Genomic DNA, 9,062 nt, shown 5'->3' with positions numbered 1-9,062 from the left:
GGACAGATGCTGTTCAAGATGATCACAGGATCTGCCCCCCACGCCCACTCCTTTGTATAGAAGTGCCTGTACTTACTCTCTTCTCCTTGGCTTTGGCTTCCTGCTCCTTTATCACAGGGCCAGTGCCCTGACCCTGGACCCCACTGTTAGAATGCGGAATTGGTGGAATTCTCTTTTAGCTTCTCGGGCTCTATCCTGGGTTGAATAGTGTCCTCCAAATATTCGTATCCCAGTCAGAACCTCAGAATGTGACCTGATTTGGAAACAAGTTTTTTTGCCCATGAAATCAAGTAAAGGTGAGGTCATACTGGATTAGGGTGGGCCCTAATCCAGTGACTGATGTCCTTGTAAGAAGAGAGAAATTTGGGCACTAACACTCAGGGAGAACTCTGTTTAACAATGGAGGCAAAGATTGCAACGGTATGTCTACATGTCAAGCAATGCCAAGATTTCCAGCAATCATCAGAAGGTAGGAGAAAAGCACTGAACAAATCCTCCCTCAGCATTTCCAGGAGGAACCAAACCTGCCAACACCTTGATTTTAGACTTCTGACTTACAGAACTATGAGATAATAAATTCCTATTGTTGTAAGCCACCCACTTAGAGCAGCCCTAGGAAATAATATAGACCCTTAATTTCCTAACAGAGGTTCTGGCAACCCCCAATACTCAACAAGACAATATTTCTCAGTCCCAGGCCTCAGACCAATTCTAGCCAGATCTACCCTGAAAGAATGAGAGGATTCAGTGGAGATCCATACAGAACGAGTTTAGTTTTTTCTAAGATCCTGACAAGGAAAACCATAAGACATATTTTTTTCTATCACAATGCTTTCTGATTCTCTACATAATAACAGCTCAGGACTCTTCAGAGGTTTAGGGCTCTTGAGTGATAAAATCACTACAGGAACTCAATAACCCAGTCATGTTAACAGACAATAAATACAATGTGGCAAACTTCATTTATACTTGAAAACACAGATGATAGGACTGTCACTGTCCATGAACTCACATGTGCTCACTCCATACCCTGCAGACAGACAATAAATGCACACTGCCTAGAGTCAGGATGTTGCTCTGGCATGTGGACATCTCCATAAATGACCTAGTCCAAGAATTGTTATGTGAGATGAGCACAAGATAAATACTATGCTGCTCTGAGAAGTGACTCCTTTCATCCATTTGACAAATATTCTTTTCCTTTCCATTATGGTTTATCACAGGATATTGAATATAGTTCCCTGTGCTATACCGTAGGACCTTGTTGTTTATCCATTCTGTATATAGTGGTTTGCATCTGCTAAACTCAAACTCCCAATCCATCCCTCCCTACCCCTTGGCAACCACAGGTGTGTTCTCTATGTCTGTGAATCTCTTTCTTTTTTGTAGATAAGTTCATTTGTGTCATATTTTAGATTCCACATGTAAGTGATATCATATGGTATTTGTCTTTCTCTTTCTGACTTACTTCCCTTAGTATGATGATCTCTGAGTCGATTCATGTTGCTGTAAATGGCATTATTTCATTGTTTTCTTCTTATGGCTGAGAAGTATTCCATTGTATATATGTATACCACATCTTCTTTATCCATTCATCTGTCAATGGACATTTAGGTTGTTTCCATGTCTTTAGTGCTGCTATGAACATAGGGGTGCATGTGTCTTTTTGAGTTATAGTTTTCTCTGGATATATGCCCAGGAGTGCGATTGCAGGATCATATGGTAGCTCTGTTTTTAGTTTTTTGAGGGACCTCAACACTGTTTTCCATAGTGGCTGCACCAATTTACATTCCTGCCAACAGTGTAGTAATGTTCCCTTTTCTCCACACTTTCTCCAGCATTTGTTATTTGTAGACTCTTTAATGATGGACATTCTGACCAGTGTGAGGTGGTACCTCATTATAGTTTTGATTTGCATTTCTCTTAATAATTAGTGATGGTGAGCATTTTTTCATGTGCCTGTTGGCCATCTGTATGACAAATATTTTTAAGTGCATTGTTTTGGAGACTTAATTCTTTTTTAAAAAAAGACATGGGACTCAAGGTATGGGTATGAAGGAAGAGACACAAACACTCATTTATAACACATGGAGATAAATGCTAGAGCATGGGCTTTGGGAATTCTTAGACTTCACTGAGGTTTCACATATTTAGGAATGAGATGAAGGCACTTTTTACACAAATTTGTATTGTCAGGTTTAGTTGTTTATTTGGTGGGTGAGTCTAGCTAACTGCCCAACATCAGCAACTCAATACAGGTTCACTGTTCTCTATTCATCTTGTGCACATAGTTACTCTAGTGAGTGATAAAACCTTTGTTTCTTTGAGATAAAACTTTGGTGTGAGCTGAAAAGGCGTATAACTTGCCTTGTGCTTCTAAAGATTCCAGAACATCTACAGACATGGAATTTAAGAGAAACCAAGTAACTTATTCAATATTGTCATTGTAGAAACTGAAGATTTTAAAAGACACCATGAGGGACCACAGATAAATGGCAAAGGTCCACTTTAGTGAAAGAGAGAGAGAGAGAAAGAGAGCCTTTGAGTACAATTAAGTAATGAAAGTCTGATGCTCCTTTGTTTTGGGGTAAGAAATCTGTAAAAGGTTCGGAAGAGAATCTCCATCCTCCTGTCCTTGTATTCTCATGAGAAAAATTCAATTAAGGTGAAAATGCTGGTCTCTCTTTCCTGTTCTTATGGATCCTTCAGAAGAAGGACAGACAGGGGATTCATAAATTAGGCAAAGACACTAGGCAAGTGTGGCTTAGTCCTTTCTGTCCTCTGTTTTTCAGAACTGTTTATTTTTAAGATGCACTTCTGCAAGAAACCAGATCCTGGTGAGGCAGAGCAAGACAGCAACTGCCCCCTTTGCCTTCCACTCAGTGGGTGACTGTAATTCAGTAAAAGCAAGTCTTAGGAATTCAGTTGAGGTACAAACACCCAAGCTGCACCACCAATCAGCTTTATCAGTCACAAAGCTGATTCAGATTCTAACTCCTGCATTTCCTTCTCCATTGGCTCCAAACTCAGGAAGGAATATATCAGGTGTGATTTACCAACACCTCAGACAGTCACTCCTTACTGACTCGCTTCTGCACTATCCACTGGGATTGCTCCATGCCTCTTCTTATCTCCTTAACTCTGCAGCCCTCCCTGCCAGGTTTCCATTATGAAACGTTTTTAGGCTCTTTTTAATGCTGGCTTGACATCGTGGCTTGTCGTGAATGTGACTCTGTGGCAGTTTTCATTCTGCTTTGAGTTGTAGTTTTAGAATTTATTTGATCTGCCCTGCTAAACTCGACCCACACACCACCATGCCATCAACTCCAACCTCATCCCCTTCTTCACATGACTGAGCTTCAAGTTCAGGGATGATGGGGGACTCAAATCATCTTCACAGTTCCTACAGTACCTGTGACAAGGTTTGTCAAAAGGGAGCACGTTTCATTAAGAATCTTTATTCTGACACCCCTGTGCCCTGCCTCCCCAATTTCAAGGTACAAATATCATCACACATCCAATCAACTATTCAAATATCCCTGTGCCTATATTAGCAGTGAGTCCGGGGGTCTCCTCTGGAGGCTGTCTTCCACCACAGGCTTCAGTTTAGAGGGATGCACTCATCTGAAGATGTGGGTCAGCTCTGCTTCCAAATGGCAGTGAAATGCAGGCTCATGCCAGTCACATGGCAACACCTAGGCATCAGATGATTCCATCACTCACCCGTCCTCTTTCTTTGTGGAAAATGTGGTCTCTCTGAGGACCTTGGGGCTCCTTTCTGCCAGTCAGTTGGGACTATCTCGATCCATCAAAGAGATTCTAGTTGCAATCTGCTCTTCTAGGAGATACCTTGGCCCCTATGTAAACTTGCCGCCCCACACTTGTCTGATCAACTCTGCATTAGGAGGGGGTAGCCTTGGTCAGGACTCAATATATTCAGTCCCACACAAATGCATCCACACTCATCACACAGTTGCAAAACTAACTCTTCCCTGAAAATACAATGTTGCTCTAAGCTCACTAGCTGGGTCCACCTAACAAAGCACTTCACAGCCCCTATAGCTACAATCTAAAGTTAAGTAAAATAAAATAAATTTTCCCTCACAGGCACATCACCAAAATTACTTATGCCCAGAAAATATGTGTATGTGTCTGTCTGTCTGTTTGTCAATGCAGAGCTTAGACTTTTTTTTTTTTAATACAAATGCCTTTAGGAAGGATATATACACTCTTGTTCTCCATGGGATTCACCTAAACGTGGAAGCTGAGCTTTCGGCCTGGGCTCTGTAGGCATTCGAGTTTGAGCACTCTGCTTTATGAGCCCACATGATTAGTTACACCCCTGGGGCTGTGGGGATACACACACACACACACACACACACACACAAGGCCACATGAGCTGAGAGAAAGCATAATCTTCACAATACTTGTATGTTTCTGCTATTGATCCTGGAGCTCTTTTTAGCAAACTTGTCTTCTGAACAACCACAGGTAAAGGGGTGGAAATTGAAGCTTACCTGCATAGGAAGAGAAGATGGCCCTACAATCACAAATAGGACCAAGGCTTTTCCCAGTCATGCATGTTATTGTGATGGTCAGATTGTCTGTTGGATAGTTTAAAATTCTACTCCATGGGATGTATTGAAGTCGGTCGGTCACTGTCCTGGGGGTGGGCGTGGGCACAAGGGCCATCTGCAAGGGATGTGCGGCCTGAGGGGTGATGAATGGGAGCCAGGGTCCCCACCACCACCTTCTTCTTTGGTGAAGGAAGCTCTGTTTTCATCCGTCTTACCCAGTGATGATCCCACCAGGAGAAAATGAAGCAGACGAGAAAACCACTGGGATAAGTTAAAATAATTTTTTTAAAAACACTCTCTTTAGAAAACCTACACTTCATTTATTTTGCTTAAGTGAAGTTGAAGTGTAGTGATCCTCAACCTTAGAAGTGCATTAAAATCATCTGGAGAGATTTTTTTAAATACTGATGCCTAGGTTCAACCTCCAGAGATTCTGATTTTTAACTCACCTGGTCTGTGACCTTAACAATGAGGTTTTGTAAAGCTCCCAACAGATTCCAATGTGCAGCCAGGATTAAGAACAGCTGCAGGAGAGGGAAAAGACCAGATTTTGGAGTTAGGGAGATAGAGTGGACTCCTGACTCATCTCTAACTGTCTATAACATAAGCTTATTATACAAACTCTCAGATCCTCCATTTTATGCATTGATATATTTATATATGTGTATGTTATTATTCACTAACACCTTTTTTAATCCTCAAAATAGCTGCAGGTGCCTTAAAGAGACACATGTAGTATAGCAAGGAGCTTTGGGAAAAGAAAAATGAAGCAAGAGTAGAATATTCCCTAATGGTTGTCAGATAGACCTCTACACTTCCTAGAGCTTCTTAGCAATGAGGATAAGTAAAGAGGGACACACAACCATTTGCAAAATATACAGCTCCCATAAGCCACTGACTTCTCAGTGAATCACTAGCAACAAGGTTTTATTCTGTGGTTCTCCAAAGGGATCACTGTGTGATGTGATAAACAAAATCCTTAAAGCCACAGTAAGAATAAGAAGGAGGCCTACAGGATGAACTTTTTGTTTCTTACCTACACCTATAAAATGGAGACCATGGCAGAGATTGCTAGTACCTGCCCCATAACCAGTGTCTCCTTCCTTACTTCCTAGCAAAAGAACCATGGTTTTTGGAGGCAACGATGTACCCAGGTATGGAGGAAGAGGGGGAGGAGGAGGCCAAGAACAAGAACAGGAACAGGAACAGGATGAAAAGGAGAAAAAAGAAGGGTAAGAAAAGGAGTAGAAGAATGAGAGGAAAAGGAGGAGCCCTATATCTTCCCCATTTGCTTGCAGATGGTGGTGGCCAATGGGAAGTAAGTAGAAGTCCTTAAAGACAAGCTTATCAAGGATATCTCTTTAAAGGGAGATGCCCTAGGTGGGAAAAGTGCTCTTGGTCTTTTTCCTTTCCATTTATAACAGGGTGTGATGGCTGGACAGCAGCAACCACCTCAGGACTACTAGGAAAAGCAGAAAGGATTGCAGAACTCTTGGTCTTGAACTATGAGCTCGTAAGCGCTAGTCAGTGACACTTGGACTCCTGATGACATTAAGCCTTTGTTGTTGCCATCATTATAGTCAGGTCTCACCAACTTGCAGCCAAACTCAATTCTTAACTAACATAGGGACAATTATATCTTAAGGTTTTGTGAGACTTGAAATGAACATGAGCAGAATTTCTGGAATTTATTTGTGCTAATCATGTTATTTATCCATTCCATCAGAATTTATTAAATGCCTCCCCTGGACCAGACACCATTCTTAGTGCTGGAGAACATGACCCTACCCTTATGGGGATTACATTCTACTGAAGCATTACTTCTGTTTGCCCAGATGTTTCCTGTTTTATCTCTATATTTTTTTTTGGTAAATTTTTGGCTTATGAAAAATCTGGATTTAACTACTTTCATGACACTTTTTTAGCATTAGATCCATTGATCAAATCAGATTTACATGTATGTGTGTCTGTTGCTATGTAGGTATTGAATATTTCTAAACCACACTCTTTATTTTCAAGAATTAAGATTTCTACTGGGAGACATAAGACATGAAGGGATAAAAAAACAAAGCCAGAAGGGCCAACAGACAATAAGTCTAGTTGCTAACATCCACCAACTTAACTTATTATGTGCTAGACATTTTTCAAGCATGTCACATGAAGTATCTCATTTATTCCTCACATCAGTCTCTAGAGAGAGTGACTAATATTATCTTCATTTGTACCTTAAGTGCCTCCAAATCACAGAATTCCTAAGTGGTAGTGCCAGGATTCAAACACACTTAGTCCAATACTGGAACCCATGGATTCCACTGCTACTCTAAACAGTCTCAAGTAACCAGAGATGACAAAAAGAGGTAATGACAGCCATCACTGGAAAGTTTATTCAAACACTATTCGCGGAGCTCCTTCTGAATGCCAAACATTGCTTGGAATACAAACAAGTACATCAGAAAACAAACAAAAATAGAAAAGTAGGAAGGAAAACTGTCCATCAGCGGGATCATCCCTTACACTATCACGATATCAGTAATCACAGTGAGGAAAGCAAAGATTTTATGTGGGGAACAAGAGGGATGCTTTCAGTATTGTTTTTAGTATCTTAAATACCTATAGACAAAAAATTAGACCATGTTCCTCAGTAATCCACCCAGTTACTGAGAAATCTCACCTCTAGTGACTCTCTCCCTCTGCTCTTCCCAGATCACTTGTGGAAAAGTTAATCTTCTGTTCTTTTTCTTTCCCTTCCTGGAGACCTAAGTGATGACTGATTTTTTAAATCTCCTAACATTTCCTTTCCTCTTCTTCCTTAAAAAAATAGGTGTCAAAATGAGAGTCTGTGAGGGCCTGCCCAAATTTGGTGAGATGTGAGAGGCAGTGACCAGCATGACAAACCAGAATGGTATTTCAAGGACGGCTCTGCTAGGAGGGAATCATTTTCAAAGAGTGTGGTCTCCAGTGAGAGAAGGGCCCACAGACTCATCCCTAATAGAAACCCTTAGCCACAGGCTGTGATCATGCTTTTAATCCTGAGGTCTCTTCACTTTCACAAACCCCAGTGAGTCATGTTGAATGACTGTTCGTTTCTCTTTAAGAGTAAAGAATATTCTCAGCTTCACACCTTCACTCTTTAGGAAAGAAAAAAAAATGAAGGTCTCACATCTTTTTTTGGAAGTAAGTCTCTTGGGTAAATATGTTGTATCCTTTACAAATAATAGCCACCATTTATGAGGCATTGACTTCTGGCATGTACCTGCCATTGTGCTAGTGTTCTCTGAGCATTTTCTCATTCAGTCTGTCAGCAACCTTGTGAGGTGGAGTCTTTTGTACACCCCATTTTACAGATGAGAACAATGAGGTTTATAAACTATGAAATACAATTTAGTGGTTCCTGAGAACATTAAACATAAAGTCACCATATGACCTAGCAATTCCACTCCTGGGTGTATATATACCCAAATGGCTTGAAAATGGGTATTCAAACAAATATCCCTACACAAATGTTTATAGCAGCATTATTCACAATAGCCAAAAGGTGGAACAACCCAAATGTGTGTCAATGGATGAATGAATAAGCAAAGTGTGATGTAGCCACATAACAGAATGTTATTCAGTCACAAAAAGGAACAAAGGACTGATACACATGAATACGATATGAATGAGCCTCAAAAACATTGTGCTAAGTGAAAGAAACCAGGTACAAACATCACATATTTTATTACACCATTTATATGAAATGTCTATCATAAGTAAATCCATAACAATAGAAAGTACATTAGTGGTTGCCAGGGGGTTGGGGAGGGGAAAATGGGGAGTAACTGCTTAATGGGTACAAGGTTTCATTTGTGGGTGATAAAAATGTTTGGAACTAGGTAGAGTTGATGGTTGTATGCAAGTTGTGCACGTAATAAATGCCTCTGAAGTATATAATTTTAAATGGTTAATTTCATGTTATGTGAATTTCACCTCCATTTTAAAAATAATAAAAGTTTTTAAATGAGACAGAGTCTGTGGTGGCCATGGAGGTACTCCACTCAGCTCTTGCTCTAAGAGGACTTGCTGCAAGGGAGGTGGTTGGCTGACAGCCTCCAGTTACCACAGTGTTTATGCCCCAACTCCATGCTCTCTGTGGGTTGTTCCCAGTCAATGATGAGGCACAGCAGGGGTACTGGAGCTACACCAGTGCTGCCCAATGCAGGACCCCCCTCACAGGCGAGCTTTGCTTACAGTTGAGCTGCAAGCTGAGGTTCCTTCCACTCACTTTTACTTCCCTCTCTTCTTTTTTTTTCGGTATGCGGGCCTCTCAGTATTGTGGCCTCTCCCGTTGAGGAGCACAGGCTCCAGACGCGCAGGCTCAGCGGCCATGGCTCAAGGGCCCAGCCGCTCCATGGCATGTGGGATCTTCCCGGACCAGGACACGAACCCATGTCCCCTGTATCGGCAGGCGGACTTTCAACCACTGCGCCACCAGGGAAGCCCTTCTCT

General features: G+C 41.4%; 1 long non-coding RNA gene across 1 annotated transcript; it reads right to left on the bottom strand.

The window, feature by feature from the left end:
- Positions 1-3,417: 3,417 nt before the first annotated feature.
- On the bottom strand, positions 3,418-7,337 carry LOC309795567. The gene is made up of 4 exons (XR_014292278.1): positions 7,249-7,337; positions 5,027-5,101; positions 4,518-4,692; positions 3,418-3,695 (listed from the first exon to the last, which is right to left on the bottom strand). It is a non-coding gene; the product is annotated as an uncharacterized lncRNA (long non-coding RNA).
- Positions 7,338-9,062: the final 1,725 nt, after the last annotated feature.

Source organism: Mesoplodon mirus, assembly GCF_964341445.2.
Source record: "Mesoplodon mirus genome assembly, chromosome: 2".
Lineage (NCBI taxonomy): Eukaryota > Metazoa > Chordata > Mammalia > Artiodactyla > Ziphiidae > Mesoplodon > Mesoplodon mirus.
The sequence above is the reverse complement of the archived record's forward strand: the minus strand, read 5'-3'. Positions and strand labels throughout refer to the sequence as shown.